Consider the following 18856-nt stretch of genomic DNA (forward strand, 5'->3'; position numbering starts at 1 on the left):
CACCAAGGGCCAAATACCCCCATCACCCACCCCCGCTACACATAATAAATCAATACACACAACAGCCCCACTACCCACAATAAACATTATCATATTTAATAAACACAATACCCCACCTCTGTGCCCCCCCATACTGTAAAACCATGATTTATTATTTTACACAGGAATAATAACCCAAGCCGGTGGGGGTCCTCGGTGGTCCCAACGGGTGTCCACAGGCTTCACAGTGCACCTCGGGGGTACCCACGGGTCTTTGGGGCCTCTGGGTGGTCCCCGCTAGGCACCGTGGGCCTCCAGGTGGTCCCCGCGGGCCCGAATGGGGTCCACGGGTAGTCCCCGCGGGTGTCTGGGTTTGTCTGGGTCATCCCCACAGGTGTCAGTGGGCCCTTGGGTGGTTCCCACGGGGGTCTCGGGGCCCTCGGTGGTTCCCACAGGTGTCTTGGTCCCTTGGGTGGTCCCCGTGGGCCCCAATGGGGTCCATGGGTGGTCCCTGCATGTCTGGGGGTCCCCAGGTCATCATCACAGGTGTCTGGGGGCCCCCACAGCTGTGGGGCCCCCGATTCTTCCCCGCAGGTGTCCCCCGTGGGTCCTCAGGTGGTACCCATGGGCGTCCGAGGGTCCTGAGTGGTCTCCATGGGTCCCCTCTGCCCTGCGGTACGATTCCTGCATGTAAAAAAATAAAACATGTCCTACATTTAAATCAATAACATTCCCCCCCCCCCCCACCAAAATACATACAGTACAGTAATGGGCAACATAACTGTGACAGGGTAAACAAAAGCCACCAGTTATATGCCTGGAAAACCTATGTCTAGTCTGCAGTGCAGCACTGACTAGGTTAACTTCAGCTGGGAACCTCAGGACAATTAGTTGGATCCCAGCTGCCTAATCAAGGTGTGTTAAAACCCAGGCTGTAGACACATGGAGGCTGTCTGTTGAGGAGTGAGGAGTAAGCTGCTAAAGGGATTGCTAAAGAGTTTCCTGATACAAGGTCTGATTAGAAAAGTAGATGAATTGTGAACTGTCTGTCCCCTGCATGGAAAAGGGCAACTGCCATATACACTGTCTGCTAAAGAGAAACTGTTTTTGTCTGTCTGCTGAAGAAAAGCCATTTTCCTTTTGTTGCTGATGAAAAGCTATTTTTGTTTTGTGTGCTGTATATTTTTCAAGGCTAAACAAATAAGCCTTGTCAAGAAACCCGCGTGTGTAGTTGCATGTACCCTGCAACAATAACTATCTGTTGCATTGTTATAAGGTAATTAACTGTAGGCATACCTTTGTATTTTCTGGTCAATGTTTTGTACAGCAGCAATTCAATTGACAATCAGAGGATATCATCATCATTTATATAAGCTTCTCTGGAAAATGTCCATTATCTTTTAAAAAGGAGGGTAAATGGTTACAATGAGCTGCAGATATTAATATACATACTGGGGCAGGGGTTGCATTCGTGAAGTTATGGTTGATATAATGGGAATAGAAGGTGGATCAATCAGGTTTTTTTATAAACCATATATTATGGGACGTCTGGGATGTTTCATTATAAGAAAACTTTCAATGCCCTTGATAATGCAACAGTTAGGTTTCCCTAAATGTATTACATTATCCACAAGTTTACTGCAGATGTGTTTTGGGTCATTGTGCCAGGGTAAATCACACTCTTTATCCTCCATTTTTTTTTAAAATAATTTTTCTGTAGTTAATGTAGTCCAATACAACAGCTGCTCCCCCCTTGTCTGATGGCTTTATATTAATCGTTTTTTGTTTTTTTTTGTGTTTAAATAATTACTTCCTTTCTAATCGGGAAAAATTGTTAAATTGTTTATTCAATTTACACAAATTGGATCTGGCTGCCTGTCCTGATGAAGGTTTTACAAAACAGAAACGTTGACATTTTGAATAAATAAGTTTTATTATTAAACATTTTAAACTGGTGGATTGCAAACTACAGTTTGTACTATGGTGCGCTAAACTACTCAGCTAAGCAAACTTTAAATGTTATGGTTGGATATCGTACTCTACTTTACAAGCACACAAATTCACAACAAGCTCTGAGAAACCCCAAACATTGCCACATTATATATATGTCCAAAGGAGTGCTAGTGGGCGTGGCTAAATGTAGACATCAAAAAACAAACAAAGATGCGCAAAGCTACTGTAACGGTGAAGGGGTTAACCAGGCTCATCAATTAAGGTCAACACCACTTGGTTACCCCTGATCCGTGTGTTGGGGTCCTAGAGTGTCAGCTCTTGGACCCAGATGTCCTAAATGCATTACTGTGACTGTGTGCAAATTATGCGACATTAAAATTTCTGTGTTTTTTGCCTTTCCTGGTATGCTGGGACCAGGAGATTTCTAGGCTGTGAGTTTCAGTGTAGGTTTGATGGAGAAACTTCTTTCAGATTGCGTCTATTTAGCGGGATTCCAAAAAGTTACTGGAGACCCCAAAAATGTACCCCGGATTCAGGTTAGATTCATGACTACATTGAAGTGCAGTGCTCCGGTCAAAACCCTACCATGAAAAGCGTTCTTGCAACTCACTGCCAAGATCCCTGCTGCAGCATCATCTAGACAAGGTAAATGGGTATGAAGGAGTTAAAAGATATCTGCAGGTATACACAGAGTCCTTAGTATAGCAGTGGCTCCCCAGTATAGCAGAGGTACCCAAATATACCCTGAGCCGAGTATAGGGGTTCAGGGGGTGCTCCAGATAGGTGATAAAGCGGAGCATGTTTGCAGTGTGTAAAAAGTTTTGAAAGTTATTTTTCTAATGTGTGCCAAGAATGAGGCTAGTGAGGGGAGGGTAGGTGAATTGTACTCTCACTCCATCCCTGATACCAGAACCAAGACATATATTTTACCACACATAAGACAGGGCACAGTATATTTTATTAAAGAATTATATTTAATAGGTACTATATGTACTGGTAACCTGTAAATGAACTGTGGGATTTCGAAGTCATGGCTACCAGGCTCGGTGCCTATGCGTCTGGGAGAAAGCCAGTACTTGAAAGCCTCAGAGATGCTAGAGGTGTGAACCATTTGTTAGCAAGGAGGGCTAAATGGAGCACAGACATCCTCAGATCAAAGGGGCCATGTTGTCTGGCCCAGACAGAGTGGAGCCTCGCACCGTGGGGGGCAAACGGGCAGAGAAGAATATTTTGCCGGCCCCTGGGAACACAGGTGTTTGGTAAACCGTGTCTAGTCGCCTCATATTGGTTGCTAGGGGATTGCTAAGGTTTATTTATTGGGCTGCAGGGTTTCTTGGAATGAGTAACAGAGGTTTTAAAAAACAATGACTTAGCTCAGATTGGTCAAAGTCAACGTGTGTTACAGATTTTCCAAGTTTTCCAAAGACTCTGCTGTTGTTCCTTCTTGGGTGTTCCATGTGTTGCTATGTGGTTCTATGTGTTCCCAAGTGATTCCAGAAGTCCAGTTTGCCATAAGGGAAAGAACGGGTCGGACCAGGCCCAGAGATGCTTATCTACAATCGGAAGGAGGAAGGCCGCAGGACTTTTTAAACCAGAATGTTTTCTAAGTCCCCACTTCAGCACTGGACTGTTTTAAAGACTTTATTTCAAGTAGGAAAGTCAGTTTGACAACCCCAGAACCCCAGTAAGTGTATCTTTTTTTGTCTATTGTAATTCAACGTGTGTTTGCCTGTTTCTATGGAATAAATTACAATTTATTTTACTTATTTGGCTTTGCTCAATGATATGATCCCTGTATAAAGGTGTATTTTGCCTGTTCTCCCGTGATAGCTACTTCCAATGTGACAAAAATACACAGTGTAAAACCTATATATTCCTTGAAAAAGGGTCATTTAGACTTCCGGTGACGTCATCCAAGATGGTGGGTTAGTCAGGGAGCTCTAAGAACCCTCGAGCATAAAACGATCAGAAAAGACCTTCACCCCCTACAAAAACAACAGAGACGAGCCCTAAAAGACGTCTGAACCTCACAGCATGCCCCAGAAGGCAAAAGCGCCAGCTTCCAAAGGCGTCCCGAAATTTTTTCAGCCGCAACAAAAACGCGGCCCTGCGAGCATGCAGGGACCCCAAGATGGCGTTGGACACCACGCGGCCACATCCCCGCAACGAGACGGCGGCACGCCAGCCGAGGAACCAACCCTGGAAAGGGAAATAACACGCACCTACCTTGAGGAACTCCTCTCAAACATGCATGATAGACTCCACAAAACCCTCAAGCAGGACCTCAGGGAAATGGTGACAGGCCTGCGAGAAGAGCTGGGAACCCTCACACAGAGAGCAGACGACCTAGAGAGCAAATTAGAAGAATCATTGCAAGCTCAAGCGGCGGCAGATGATGAGATTATGCGCCTAGGTGAAGAAGTCAGACTCCTGAAGGACAGCATAGAAGATCAGGAGAACCGGGACCGGAGGCAGAATCTCCGGATTCGGAATGTCCCGGAAACAGTTCTCCCTGAACTAATAAAGCCCTATCTGATTGATCTCTTTAATACACTCTGCAAGGGCCTGGACAGAAGAGACCTAGAAATAGATCGAGCGCACCGCGCACTAGGTCCCCGCTCAAATGACCCGAAACGAAGGCGGGACATCATAGTACGCCTCCATAGTTACTCCACGAAGGAGAAAGTGATGGCGGCGAGCAGAGAGGCGAACAACCTGACCTTTCAGAATGAGCCGGTGCAAATATTCAGTGACCTCGCTAGGATCACAATTGAGCGACGCCGAGAACTCAAGCCCCTCACCCAACTACTGCGGGAAAACAACATACCCTACCGGTGGGGATTCCCGTTCCGGCTTGTAGTAAGCAGAGGAGGAAAGCAGAGATCTATCAGGCTACCAGAAGAGATGCAGGGATTCGCCCGCGAACTAGGTCTGACGCTGCCACCTGCACGGAACAACGCGCGTAGGGAACCACGAGAAGCAAGCCAGGAGCGGAGACCCATCAGAGCGTCGGAAAGATTGGCCGGCCAGCAGGAGCAACAGACCTGATCGCCCAGAGGAGAAGCCCTGCGACCCAGAGCCCTTGTTTTCCTTTTGAGGGCCACGGGGGAGGCTGGAGTGCCTACACGGATCCGTTTGTTGTTGTTCTACTAACCAGTTGATCTGGGAGACCCCGGCACCCCATGGCTCAGTCAGCGGGAGCCAACATGTACACCCCTGTAAGCAGAATAGGCGAGTTGAGAAGCACGGAAGCGGGAGAGGGGAAACCCGATCCACCTGGCAGCCTTACCTGCCAAGCCCCGCTGGGAACTCCTCGACCTACCCGTGGACATCGCCCAGACCAGGTTTGCATGTCCTACCCCCCAGATAAACGTTATATCTGGGCCCGACAAGCTGTAGCTGGCCCCCCACTTAGACTGATACAAGAACCGTTACCCCTGTTGAGACTGTTGAGCACTCTATCCGTGCCGCGAAACCCCCCCTCCCCCCGCACTCTTATGTACTGTTCAAATCCCTGTTAAGAGCCAAGTTATAGCTACGTTATAAAGTCTTTCACTATCTGCCACAATAAACTAAAAAGCAGACCAACCTCCCCCCCCTCCACCCCATGGTCCCCCCTCCCTCCCCATTGCCCACCCCCTCCCTCCCCATGGCCCCCCCTCCCTCCCCATGGCCCCCTTCCTCCCTCCCCATGGCCCCCTCCCTCCTCTTCATCCCACCCCCCCTCTATTCTCCCTCCCCCCTGACAGCACGCTAAATGGGCGCACAACAGAATACCCACCATACTACAACTAACACCGCACTCCCAGAACCAAACAGCCAATTAGTCACCACATAGGGTTCCCATCAAAGAGTCTCCTACCCCCCTCCCCCCTCCGCTCTTCCCCCCCCCCTTTTTTTCCACCTGCCTTCCCCCCTTCCCCTTTTTTCCCCCTTGCCTCCCCCCCCCTTTTTCCCTTGCCTTCCTCCCCCACACCATCCCCCCACCCTCTCCCCCCCCATCCCCTCCCCCCCCATCCCCTCCCCCATCCCTTCCCTTCACTGACCCTCCGCCCTCCCTCCCCTCCTAAAACGCTCCCTGCTTAACCACACAACACACAGATCGACTCACCTGCTACTCCAAAAACGCAAGGTGTCACGTCCCCCGAAGCACCAAGACATAATAACGAGCGGAACAGTGCCCTGAGACGACTGCACTGTTTCAAGCAGCTGCTATACTGAACGTAGCTAGCAGGTTAGCCCACACACCCACAGGTGCTCAATCACGGTTGCACAATAACCCTCCCACGGACCTACCCTCAATCACCCCTTCCCTCCCCCCATCACTCCCCCCTCCCTCCCCATTCCCCCCCCCTCCCCATTCCCCCCCCCCCGGATATGACAATAAGTACGAACCCCATCATAAAGGTTCTCCACCTCACTACACGCAATCAAAGCTGAGGCCATCTCGTTATAACTGTCTATATGAATTACCAATGTGAATAACTGTATACCTACTGTATAAGTGACTCAAAGCAATGTGCCAAAATGCTCCCCGTTACCCCTCCCCGCTACCACCTACTCCCCCCCACCCCCCTCCCCTCCTAAAACACCCCCACGTAGCCACCCAGCACAAGGATCACCTCACCTGTCACTCCAGAAACACAAGGTGCCACGTCCCTCGAAGCATCCCAATGAAGAATAACGAGCGGAACAGTGCCCCGAGCTGACCGCACTACTTAAAGAAACCGCTATGCAGTATGTATCGAGCAAGCCAATCCGCATACCCAATGGTGTTCAACCACAGACTCACAGCAACCCCACTACGAACCTATCCTCAATCATCCCCAATCGCCCCCTCCTCTCCCCCCCCCCCCACTTCCCCCCTATTCCTCCTCCCGCCCCCCCCCCAGATACTACAGTGAATACGAAACCCATCACAAAGGTTCTCCACTCCCCCATATGCAACCAAAGCTGAGATTATCATGATATAACTGTCTGTATGGCTTACCAAGGTAACCAATTGTCGATCTACTGTACAAGCGAATCAAAGCCCTGCGCCGCAATCACAATGAATAAGAACCCCATCACAAAGGATCCACACTCCCCTATATATATCCAAAGCTGAGGTCCTCATGATATAATTGTTTGTACTATATGACCTACCAAGGTGAAGAACTGTATATCTACTGTACATGTGAATTAAAGTAAGGCGCCAAAATGCTCCCCACTACCCCTTCCCACCACCACCCCCTCCACCCCCCCCCATCCCCATCCCCTCTCCCCCCCTCCCCACTGCCACCCTTTCCTCCCTCTTGCCCTCCTCCCCCACATCACCCCTCCACCTCCTTCCCCCCCCCCTCAAGATCCATGCGTTCAACGACCCAGCGACGTGCAAAAGTACCAATGTATGCACAGGAGAAATGTTAAAAATGTGATCACCCTCACAAAGTACCTCTCAAAGATCTGGATGTATCTAAGAGAGTACCCACTCCTGTTTACCGAGAAAATTGATACATAAAAGTATGCATGATAGCCTAATGTCAATACCTATCTACCTGCTGTGCACATACCTTTACCTGTGACGGAAACGCTCTCTAGAATCTCTCTTTTGTCTTACCTATCCCCCCCCTTCACCTCCCCCTCCCCCCCCCCTCCCCCTTGTATGAGAACAAAGGGCATGAATGAGAATTCAGAAGGAAAAAACAAAGAACCAGAGGGTTCGACCACCCCTACTCTGCCCACCGGCTGCCGACACCGGAGTCAACCCCGATGGGCACGATTGCCCAAAAGCCGGTCGCCCAAGGACCAGGCAAATACCTATTAGGTTCAAACACGATCCTCATCTTCTTCCTCTCTTTACTGCTGACTCTGTCCCAGCGGTCCTACCCCCCACTACCCCTGCCCCCTCCTACCCCTCTATACCCAGAATTTCTGAAAACAGTGCTTGAGGGCATCGACCCGGGATATCTGTCATCGATGATAGTGGGGGGAGACCTAAACATGGTCTCTAACCCCACCGAGGACAGATCAACCGCATTGGGTCACCCCCGTACAACCCACTCCCAAATCACGGGGAAAAGGTTCAGGGAACTAATGGACGAGTTCTCATTAGTGGACATATGGAGATCACAACATCAGGGCCAGAGAGACTATACCTTTTACTCGGCACCTCACCAGACCTATTCACGCATAGATTATTTTCTGCTGACCAAAAACATCCTAGAGGCAACCACAAAATCAGACATCGGCCCCATCACGTGGTCAGACCATGCCCCAATCACCTTGACCCTATCCACACCATTCGAAAAGACGACATCGTATTCCTGGAGATTGAATGATTCCCTATTGAACCACCCCGAGATAGAGAGAGAGATCAGAGCCTCCCTCAAGGACTACTTTTTCTTTAACTCAGGGTCGGTGTCATCTCCAGCGATCCTATGGGAAGCCCATAAGGCGGCAATTAGAGGCAAATTCATCTCTATTGCCTCTCATAGGAAAAAAGTGAAACAAAAATTGATTTCGGAACTCACTGATAACATCCTAAAATTAGAGCAATCCCATAAAGCTAATCCTGCAAAAAAACCTATAAAGCCTTAACAATAGCCAGACAAAAGCTCAAACAGACCCAAATGGAAGACGTGGAAAAAGCCCTTAAATGGACTAATCAACATTATTATGATAAGGGTAACAAGGCGTACGAATAGCACTGTGAACATTCTGAACACATGATATAAAGCTTGGCCCCCTGCAGACGCACTTACCAGAACTCCCTCCTACTGTCTCTGTACGTTCTCCCTACCTACCAATTAGAATGTAAGCTCCTCGGGGCAGGGACTTCTCTTCCTTAATGTTATGTTTGTCTAAAGCACTTATTCCCATGATCTGTTATTTATATTATCTGTTATTCATTCGATTACCACATGTATTACTACTGTGAAGCGCTATGTACATTAATGGCGCTATATAAATAAAGACATACAATACAATACAAGGCGGACAAGCTTTTGGCCAGCAGATTACGAGGCATCCAAAAAAGGTCTCAAATAACAGCGATCAAGAATAGGTCTGGCGAAACACAATACAGTGACAAAAAAATAGCAGCGGAGTTCACAAAATATTACACAGAACTTTATAACTTACGACCCAAAACTGGTCGACCAGAACCAAAAGCATCAGAAGCGATCAAAAAATACTTAGACAAATGTCAACTCCCTACCCTGACTGAAGAGGAAAATGAGGTCCTCAACGCGGAGATCACAAAAGAAGAATTGGAAGAAGCGGTAAAAGCATTAAAGATCTCCAAATCTCCTGGCCCCGATGGCTTCACTAATGTCTACTATAAGAGATACTGGCCCATACTATCCACGCATCTACTAAAAATGTTCAACCATTTTTTGGAGGGAAATCCGATCCCCACCTCCATGTCCCTAGCCAACCTAGCCATAATTCATAAGGAAGGCAGAGACCCGATGCAATGTGGAAGCTACCGTCCAATCTCCCTTCTCAATAACGACCTCAAACTATATAGCAAAATTTTGGCCAACAGATTAAACCCCATTCTACCGAGGCTAATAAACATTGACCAAGTCGGATTTGTGACAGGTCGACAGGCCTCGGACAACACACGTAAAATAATTAATATTATTGAGCATATCCATCTCACAGGAACCAAAGCAATATTACTCAGCCTAGACGCAGAGAAGGCGTTCGATAGCGATAGAATTGACTGGCTATTTTTAGACCATACCATGCGTAAATTTGGCTTTCGAGACGCATATTTAGAAGGGGTCTGCAGACTTTACCAAGATCCATCCGCAACGGTAAAATTACCAGGAGGCAATGCCCAGAGTTTTGGCATTCAAAACGGCACGAGACAGGGGTGCCCCTTGTCCCCACACCTCTTCGCACTAACTATAGAACCCCTGGCGGCTACAATCCGAAATAACGTATATATTCAAGGGATAGAAATTGGGCGTACGCATTACAAAATATCCTTGTTTGCGGACGATATAATATTAACACTCTCAAGACCCCAGATTTCCCTCCCAAACTTACAAAAAGAGCTTTTAGACTTCGGAGCTATATCAGGCTATAAAATCAACAACGATAAATCCGAAGCGCTAAACCTCAACCTGCCAGAGCCAGAGATGAAACTTCTTAAACTAAATTTTAATTACCGATGGTGCTCCTCCTATATCAAATATTTGGGAGTAAAGATATCGGGGAACTACCATTCTCTATACCATCATAATTACCCGGCCCTCTTTCGGAAAATTAAATTAGACCTAGATAAATGGGGAGCATACCAAATTTCATGGATCGGGAGAATGATCTCGGTGAAAATGAACATACTCCCCAGATTGCTATATTACTTCCAGACACTCCCGATCCACATCCCTGGCACAGAATTGAAAAATATCCAGAAACAAATTCTCCACTTCATCTGGCAGGGGAAAAAACCAAGAGTCGCAGGAACAGTTCTACTTGCTTCGAGGGGGAGAGGGGGAGAGGGGGCCTGGGAGTCCCCGACATTATGCGGTACTACCAAGCCACCCAGTTAAGGCAGGTAGTAGTATGGAGCGCGGAGAACGGCCAATATTGCTGGCTAGACATAGAAATGCAATACGCCGGCACGCCTTCTCTGCCAGCATGCCTTTGGTCCCTGAGCAGGGAAGACTTGCAGAAAAACAAATTCCAATTAGGACCGATGAGGCACACATGGGAGACCTGGACGAAATGCAAACTGAAATTTAGGCTCACAACCGCCAAATCTCAACTCGTACCAATTACCCAAAACCCCAAATTTCCACCACGCTGTGAGCCCAGACAATTTGAGCAATTCACAACCAAAAAAATAAGGGCGATTGCTGACTTCCTGAGCATAGGGGAGTTCCTGAGCTACCAAAGGCTACAAAACAAATACGAAATACGGGGATTGAACGTCTTCAAATATCTCCAAATTCGGCACTTCATCCAATCAATATCGCCAACGTTGGAATTTCCCCCTCTCACGAACTTCGAAAGACTATGCAAAGAGACATCACACCAAAAAGGTCTAATAACGCAAATATACTCAGAACTAGAAAGGGCAACAGATGCCCCGGTTCATGACTACATGCTCCATTGGGCAGCAGAATTGGGCATAGTTATAGACCAAGAGGACTGGGAAAGTATTTGGGACTCAGCCTCAGGAACTTCCATATGTACCACAATCAAAGAAAATATATACAAAATACTGTTTCGCTGGTATCTTACCCCAGTTAGAATAAATCAAATCTACCCTCTGGCCTCCGATCTATGTTGGAGAGGCTGCGGACAAAAGGGTGACATTGCCCACATATGGTGGTCATGTCCAGAAATTCAGAAATACTGGGAAACCATACAGACTCTAATCACAGAGGTCACAGACCTCACAATACCCATTGATCCGCTGACCTACTTGCTGGCCAGGCCAATCGAGAACATAGACCGCCCAACAAGAAAATTGATCTCCTTCATTATACGGCGGCTAGATGTGCGGTGGCGGCCTCATGGAAGAAAGTGTCTCCCCCCCTAGGCAAACTGTTAAAAACAGAATACAGGAAGTTATGTTAATGGAAAAACTCTCGGCCTTCTTAAAAAGGAAAACAGAGCCCTTTTATAACACATGGGAACCATGGCTGACCCGTATGGCAGACTAACGATGGCCATCCCCCACAACAGAAGACCGTAGTAGCGGAGGAATCTCGTGCAATGGACTGAGGAGGAAGGGCCCTCCCATCCTCAGACCCCTCCCGCCCCTCCCCATCTCTCCCTCTCTGCCCCTCCCCCTACCCCCCCACTCTCTGTTTCTATCCTCACGCCAACCCTGCCGACCCACGCTTGAAGGTCGGGGGCGCGTTGAGTCTTTCCCTCTCACTGTCATTAAAACAAGAAAACCTGTATTAGGCAAAATGATGTTTATTCAGCATACAATGTATATCAAATAATGCCTAATAAAAAACTTTTGGAAAAAGGGTCATTTAGTTTACCCCTTTGGCCAAAGCGTCGTAAGCCTGTTGCCACTTTCAAGACATGACCGTTAGCACGTCCTAACCCTCCTGTTAACAGTCAGACCTTGGAAGTAGCTTTGGGCATCTTTGTTTGTTTTATGTTGTCTACTCTACAAGCAGTAGCAAAAATGTTGCTCTTTCTATGTCGTAGAACCACAAAGCACTGTTAGATGACTTAATGGGACATTAACTTACGTAACGTTACGTTTACAGATGTGCAAACATATAAGGGGCTATGCACTAAGCAGAGCATTTTTGCGCCTGATTGGAAAAAATTTGCTCAGCAGTTACAAAGTGAAGCCAAACGTGGGATTCGCTAACATGTTCAGCGCATTTTGTTCCAGTCGAGCAAAAATATTCCCAATCGCCCGACCTTAATTTTCCACCCTTCTATCGTGCTTAAACTTGTAAAACGCGATAGCTGATAGAAAAAAAAGCAGCCTGTAAGAACTGCATGAAATGCTGCATCTCCATGCACGGCTCTTACAGGTGATAGTACGGTATACATATACATTTTAATAATAGTGTACATATGTATGGGATCTCCTAAGCTGAACCGCATTGGTTTCAGCCTCAGGGACCCCCTACTTCATGAGATAAAGGCCCCGTTATGGGTTGCCGGTATCCCCTGTGCTTTTTAAACTCACGCTTCACGTGACAGCAGGATTTAAACCATGCAGGGGGATACCGGCACCCCATAATGGGGCCTGTATCTCATGAAGTAGAGGTCCCCAAGGCTAAAACAAATGTGGTTTGAGAGTTTGCGGTGTCCCCGGGAATCAGAGGGTGAAGACATCTAAAGGTAAGTAAAAAAATTGAATGTATGTTTGTTTTCTTTTACAGGTTTTTTATTTTTATTTTTATTGTGATTGAATTTTTTTAATGCCGTTTCATTGCCACTGTATTTACTGTATGTATGTCTCTATGGATATACATACATACAGGGGACAAGCAATGGTTGTTTTTGCAAATGCTTGTTTTTATGTATTTTAAATGTATTTTGCTTCTTTGTTTAGAAATATTTGGGCAATTAAAATTTTATTTTTGTTTAGTAAGATGTCATTTTTAGTGGTGTTTTAAATAGTTTATTTCAGGGGGGGGGTGCTTGCTTTTTAATAGTGGCTTCTTTTTGGTAGTTAGATTTTGTCGGATGGTGTTTACTTTGAGCTTTCATTTATTTCATAATGGTTTTGTTTTCGTGTTTTAATTGTGAATTGTGGTCTTTATTTTGGATTGGATTAATTGATTGGTGGTCATTTAGTTCTGTTTATTACTTGATTTGTTTTTATTTTCTGATTGTTTGGATGGCATTGGATCTTGTTTGTTATTGTTTATTTTAGGTTGACCATTGACTGGCATAGTGATAAATGATGCCCACATTATATGGGGATCATGTACCCACTGTTCCATTCAAATGTTTTATTGGCATTTGTTATCTATGCTGTGCTGTATTTTATTTTGCTATGTGATGTGTTTTATTTTGATATGTGGTGTGTTTTATTTTGCTATGTGCTGTGTTTTATTTTGCTATGTGCTGTGTTTGATTTTGATATGTGCTGTTTTTTATTTGGCCATGTAATGTTTTTTATTTGGGCCTGTTTTTTTAATCTTTCTCCATTTCTTGCTATTGTAGTAAATGATGCCCATATTATATGGGCATGATGTACCCACTATACCAATGAATGTGTGAAGGGTTGGGGTAGTTGCCTGGGGAGGGTGGTTAGGCCTCCTGGGTGGGTAGTGGCAGAGGGTGGGTTAACCCCTAAATTACTATAGCGGTTATTAACTGCTAAGTTGATAAAGGGACTAGGGGACATTAGATTGTATTTTGCTATGTATTCTTTCTGGAAACAGAGGGCATGGACCTGCAGAAAGCTGATGAGGACACCCTTCATATTGCTAGGGGTAAGTAGAACAGTTTTTATTTACTTTATTTATGCTTCATGGCTAATGTTGTGTTTAATAATGGGCAAATAATCTATTATCCATATCTAGATAATAGTTATTTTGTCCATTACTGTACTGTATGTGTTTTGTTGAGGTGGAGGTGTATTTATTGAAATGTAGGCCATGTTTTATTTTTTTTGAAATACAGGAATGGTACCGCAGGCCAGCGGTGACTCACGGGGACCACCCGAGGACCACCAGATGCCCACAGGGACCACCTGAGGACCCACAAACACCTGTGGGGAAGAACTGGGTGCTCCACAGCTGTGGGGGTCCCGGGGACCACTCGAAGGCCCACAGACACCTGTGGGAACCACCCAAGGGCCCCGAGACACTCAGGGGAACCACCCAAGGGCCCCAGACACCGTGGGATCCCGAAACACCCATGGGAACCACCTGTGGACGCCACTGGGGCCCACCTTGAGGCCCACGGAGCCTAGCGGGAACAACCCGAGGGTCCCCAGACACCCGTGGGAACCCCCTGGGGTGCACTGTGGGGCCTATAGACGCCCGTGGGGACCACCCGTCGGCCTGTGGTATTAATCCTGTGTGTAAAAATATAAATAATGGTTTTATGGGGGGCACAGGGTGGGTGGGTTATGTATTGTTGTTTATTAAATATTGTAATGGATTTTGGGGGCCTAGCGTAGGGCTGTGTATTTTTTATTGTGGGTAGTGGGGGTGGGTGAAGGGGTTATTGTCCCCAAGGATGGGTGTTTAGGCCTACTGGGTGGGTAGTGGGGGAGTGTGGGTTAACCCCTTAATTACTATAGTGGTTACTAAACACTAAGGTGATTAAAGGGTTTGGGGACACTAGATTGTCTTTTTTTATTGTTCTGTATTGTTTGTAGCAACGGAGGACATGAACGGTGATGAGGATGAGAACGGCCTTCATCGTGGCAGCCTAGCATGGGTGAGTGCAAGATTTATTTACTTTATTTATGCTGCTTAATGTTGTGTTTTAAATGTGCAAATACACTATTATCCATATCTGGATAATAGTAATTTTACCCATTACTGTAATGTATGTGTTAGGGGAAGAAGGGTGTATTTATTTAAAAGTATCATTTTTTGGGGGTGCACACTATTGGTACTGCAGGCCAGCGGGGCCCCCCAGACTCCCACGGGGATTACCCGAGGGCCCCGGACTCCCCCTGGGATCACCTGGGGACACCCGCCGGCCTGTTGTATTAATGGTGTGCCGGAAAAAAGGTAAACAATGCTTTTTTTAACTGTCTTCATTTGTTTTGCGCCAGCCTATAGCTGGCACAAATTTCTGGCATGCTTATAAAGAACGATTGAGTTATCACTGTTTAGTGAATGACGCGGACTGGCAAAAACCGGTGCGTTGTGCCGTTTTTTGCCTTATCGGACGTGTTTTGCTCTCAGAGCTGAAAAATGCCTTTAAGGCCGATAAAGTGCTGCTATTACTGCTTAGTGAATCGCGCTGCAGGCTGTATTGGCCTTAAAAGTCACTTATCGCTATTAAAAGCAGTTGTCACTGCTTAGTGCATCGCCCCCTTAGTCTGACTTTGCAAACATTATGACAATTACCTGTTTTTGTAAGTTTTGAAGTGTTACATAGGTTTATAAGGAGTTAGAAAAATTTTGTGCAGTTAAAGTCTAACACAATATGAGGGAGATACTTATATACCCTCACCTCACACACCTTTAAACAACCTGGGGAGAGAGTCCTGTGCACAAAATTTATCACACCTGAGACAAATACAGTAAATGAATGTTAATCCCAAAACAACTCTCCTGCCATATATGTTTCCTATTGATATCAGTGTTAACTAATTTGTCCCTAAGACTTTGTTATTTTTTAAAAGAGATGGAGCTTATTTTTAAGAAAGGTTCCTGGAAAAGAGGTGGCATAACTAGAATCAAACACATGATATCTGATTTAAAAAAATTAAGGGTTTCCCGGAGCTTCAAAAGAAGGCTGATTTACGGCCTGGAGAGGTGTTCAGATATCTCCAGCTAAAACATTTTATCACAACAAATCACACAAGCACATCTCCGGCGGTTGAAACCTATTTCGAAATGCTGTATACCTCAAGATATTTGGGTAGGGGTCTAATCTCAACCATTTATTGGCTTCTGCTAGATGTGGATTTTACTATAAAAACTACCTATGTGCAGCAATGGGAAGAAGAGATAGGGGAAGTCGTGGAGGCTGAGGTATGGTCCCATATATGCAAGGCGGCAGCCGGCAGTTCTATATGCACCACCATAAAAGAAAATGCATATAAGATGCTCTGTCACTGGTACCTTACACTAACAAGACTGCATGCTATCAATAACAGTATTGTATTATGTATACACATAAACAGTGTTATGTTTCCGAGGCTGTTGGCAGAGAGGATCCCTATTACACATCTGGTGGTCCTGTCCAGTTCTAACCCACTTATATTGGCCAATATTTGACCATTATTTGATATTTCACCAACTCCCTAGGAGACACAACGATGGTCCCTGACCCATGTCTAGCCCTATTAGGCAGACCCCCTCCCAATGTTCCCAGGCAAAGATATAAATTAATGATACATATCTTGATGGCCGCTAGGTGCTCTATTGCTGTGTGTTGGAATGAACAGCCTAGCCCAGGGTTGCAACCCATCAAACACAGGGTATGGCCTATACTAAAAATGGAGCGGATCACGGCGTACCTAAGAGAAAAATCTCATAAATTTGCTCAGGTGTGGGAACTATGGTTGTCGCAGGAGGGTGGCACTGGGCTTGACCCAGAGCTAGCAATGTTTTAAAAACTGTTTGATCGGAGAGGAGATTCAGGAGATAAGAATGGGAGGTGATGCTGATATGTAATCCCGAGAGTACTGTGATCATTTCCCATCCCCCCGCCACCTCCCCAAATAAACGAATGTCAATGTACAGTAATGCTTAACAACTTTCCCTACCCTTCTTCCCTTCTGTACCCCAATTATACAATAAAAATCTATGTTTGAAAAAAAAAGGTTCCTGTGTGACAATAAAACCTCAGAGCGGAAAATCTTCTGTAATGTTCCTTATCCTGAATTCTAAAATAATTCACAAAGGAGCAATTCATGCATATTTACTTTTCCATTTTTGCTTCTTTAGTATTTACAGTGCAAAGACCTTTGCAGGCGTTTGGTTTTCCAATTGAATCAGCACTATCTAGCATACCATCTTTTCTAAGGTAACCCTCTCCAGTCCTCAAGCTATCCTCAGTTTCTATATCTTTGTACTGGAAACACTTATCAATGCAGAGAAATGTTAAATTATCCTGCCAAAATCTCTTATAACATTTATCACCTATAGAGAGTTAAGCAGGAACCAGGTCTTGTACCACATTTTTCCTTAATTTCGGGTCTAGAAAGTTTGATAAAGATCTACTTTGTGAATCTATTCTGTGGGTGTTCTGGGTGGATATTGGCTATCTTTGTGTATCCTAGGTAAATAGTACAATACCAGATTTAGGATGTACAGTTTAGATAAACGATTCCTTCTGTCTGTCTAAAAGAAAACTATTCTTGATCTTTTTAAAGGAGATTCTTCATCTTCCCTTGGTATGTTATTTTTGGATTAGTTTGTAATTGCTCGTACCTCATGGAGAACTCTCTGGTTGCATACTGTATGTTTTAATAGATATCTTTATAGATTGTGAAGTGTATATTTAATGATAATAATTTGATATATTTTTCTCCAAATGCTTTACAATGTAGCTGTCAAGGATTAGACTTCGGCTGGAGTGGATCCCAGTGGCAGGAACAGCAGGGAGTGTAGTAGGGGTCACAAGCAGAGCTCCGAGGCAGGCGGCAGATAGCATAGTCAGGTAACAAGCAGAGGTCAGAGGCAGGTGGCAGATAGCATAGTCAGGTAACATGCAGAGGTCAGAGGCAGGTGGCAGATAGCGTAGTCGGGTAACAAGCAGAGGTTGGCAACGCGGAGACTGGAACAGGACAATAGCAATAGCTAGCACAGCAGTAAACACAGGAACCTAGCAAGAGCTGAGGAACCTGTATAAACAGGCAAGGGAGGTTTATATATGCAGGCTGAGAGGTAGAGCATAGGTGCAGAGGTGTCAGGTTTCAGGGTCTGGAATGTTCCTTAGTTTAGCAGCTGCAATCCCGGTGGACAAGTATAGGCAATGCAGGCTAGAACAAGACATTGAGAGAGCAGCAGCAATCCCGGTGGCCATGGGTACAGCAGGCTAGAATATGACATTATTCCCCCCCCCAAGAGCGTTCTCCGGACGATCCTTGCTAGGCTTATCTGGATATCTCCAGTGGAAAGCTTTGACTAGTCGCAGAGCATGTACAAAATCTTTGGGATCCCAGTACCTCTCCTCTGGGCCATAGCCCCCGCAGTGGACCATGTGCTGTAGTTTCCCTCAGTGTAACCTGGAGTCCAAAATTCTCTCCACAATGAATCCTTCATCGTTATCCACGAGTACAGGGTCAGGGGGAGGAAGTCTCCGTCCAGGAAACGGATTCTCACGGAATGGCTCCAGCAGAGAAGAATGAAAAACAGGGTGTATTTTGATGGTTCAAAACCAGAGACAGAACATGAAACACAGACAGAGCTCAGTGCTACATCCATTAACACAGATACACGGTACAGTGCCTATATATATATATATATATATATATATATATATATATATATATATATATATATATATATATATATATATATATATATATATATATATATATATATATGCAGACCTGCCTAAGACATGCAGATGAGCATACAGTTGTATTTGCATATTTGCTTTCCTGTGGAGGGTTTTTGTCACTTTTTTTACTCACCATAACTTAACTCAGTATTATGGTATAGCCTATCCCATAGCCTCTTTGGATACCCAGTTAAAATCAACCCCACACTGATGAGACCCATTAAGGTCGAAACAGCTGTCTGTGGGTGGTTTTCTGGGTATGCACCTTAACCCTGGCTGTGCTCAAAGCTGTGACCATGCA

Source organism: Ascaphus truei, chromosome 5, assembly GCF_040206685.1.
Source record: "Ascaphus truei isolate aAscTru1 chromosome 5, aAscTru1.hap1, whole genome shotgun sequence".
Classification (NCBI taxonomy): domain Eukaryota; kingdom Metazoa; phylum Chordata; class Amphibia; order Anura; family Ascaphidae; genus Ascaphus; species Ascaphus truei.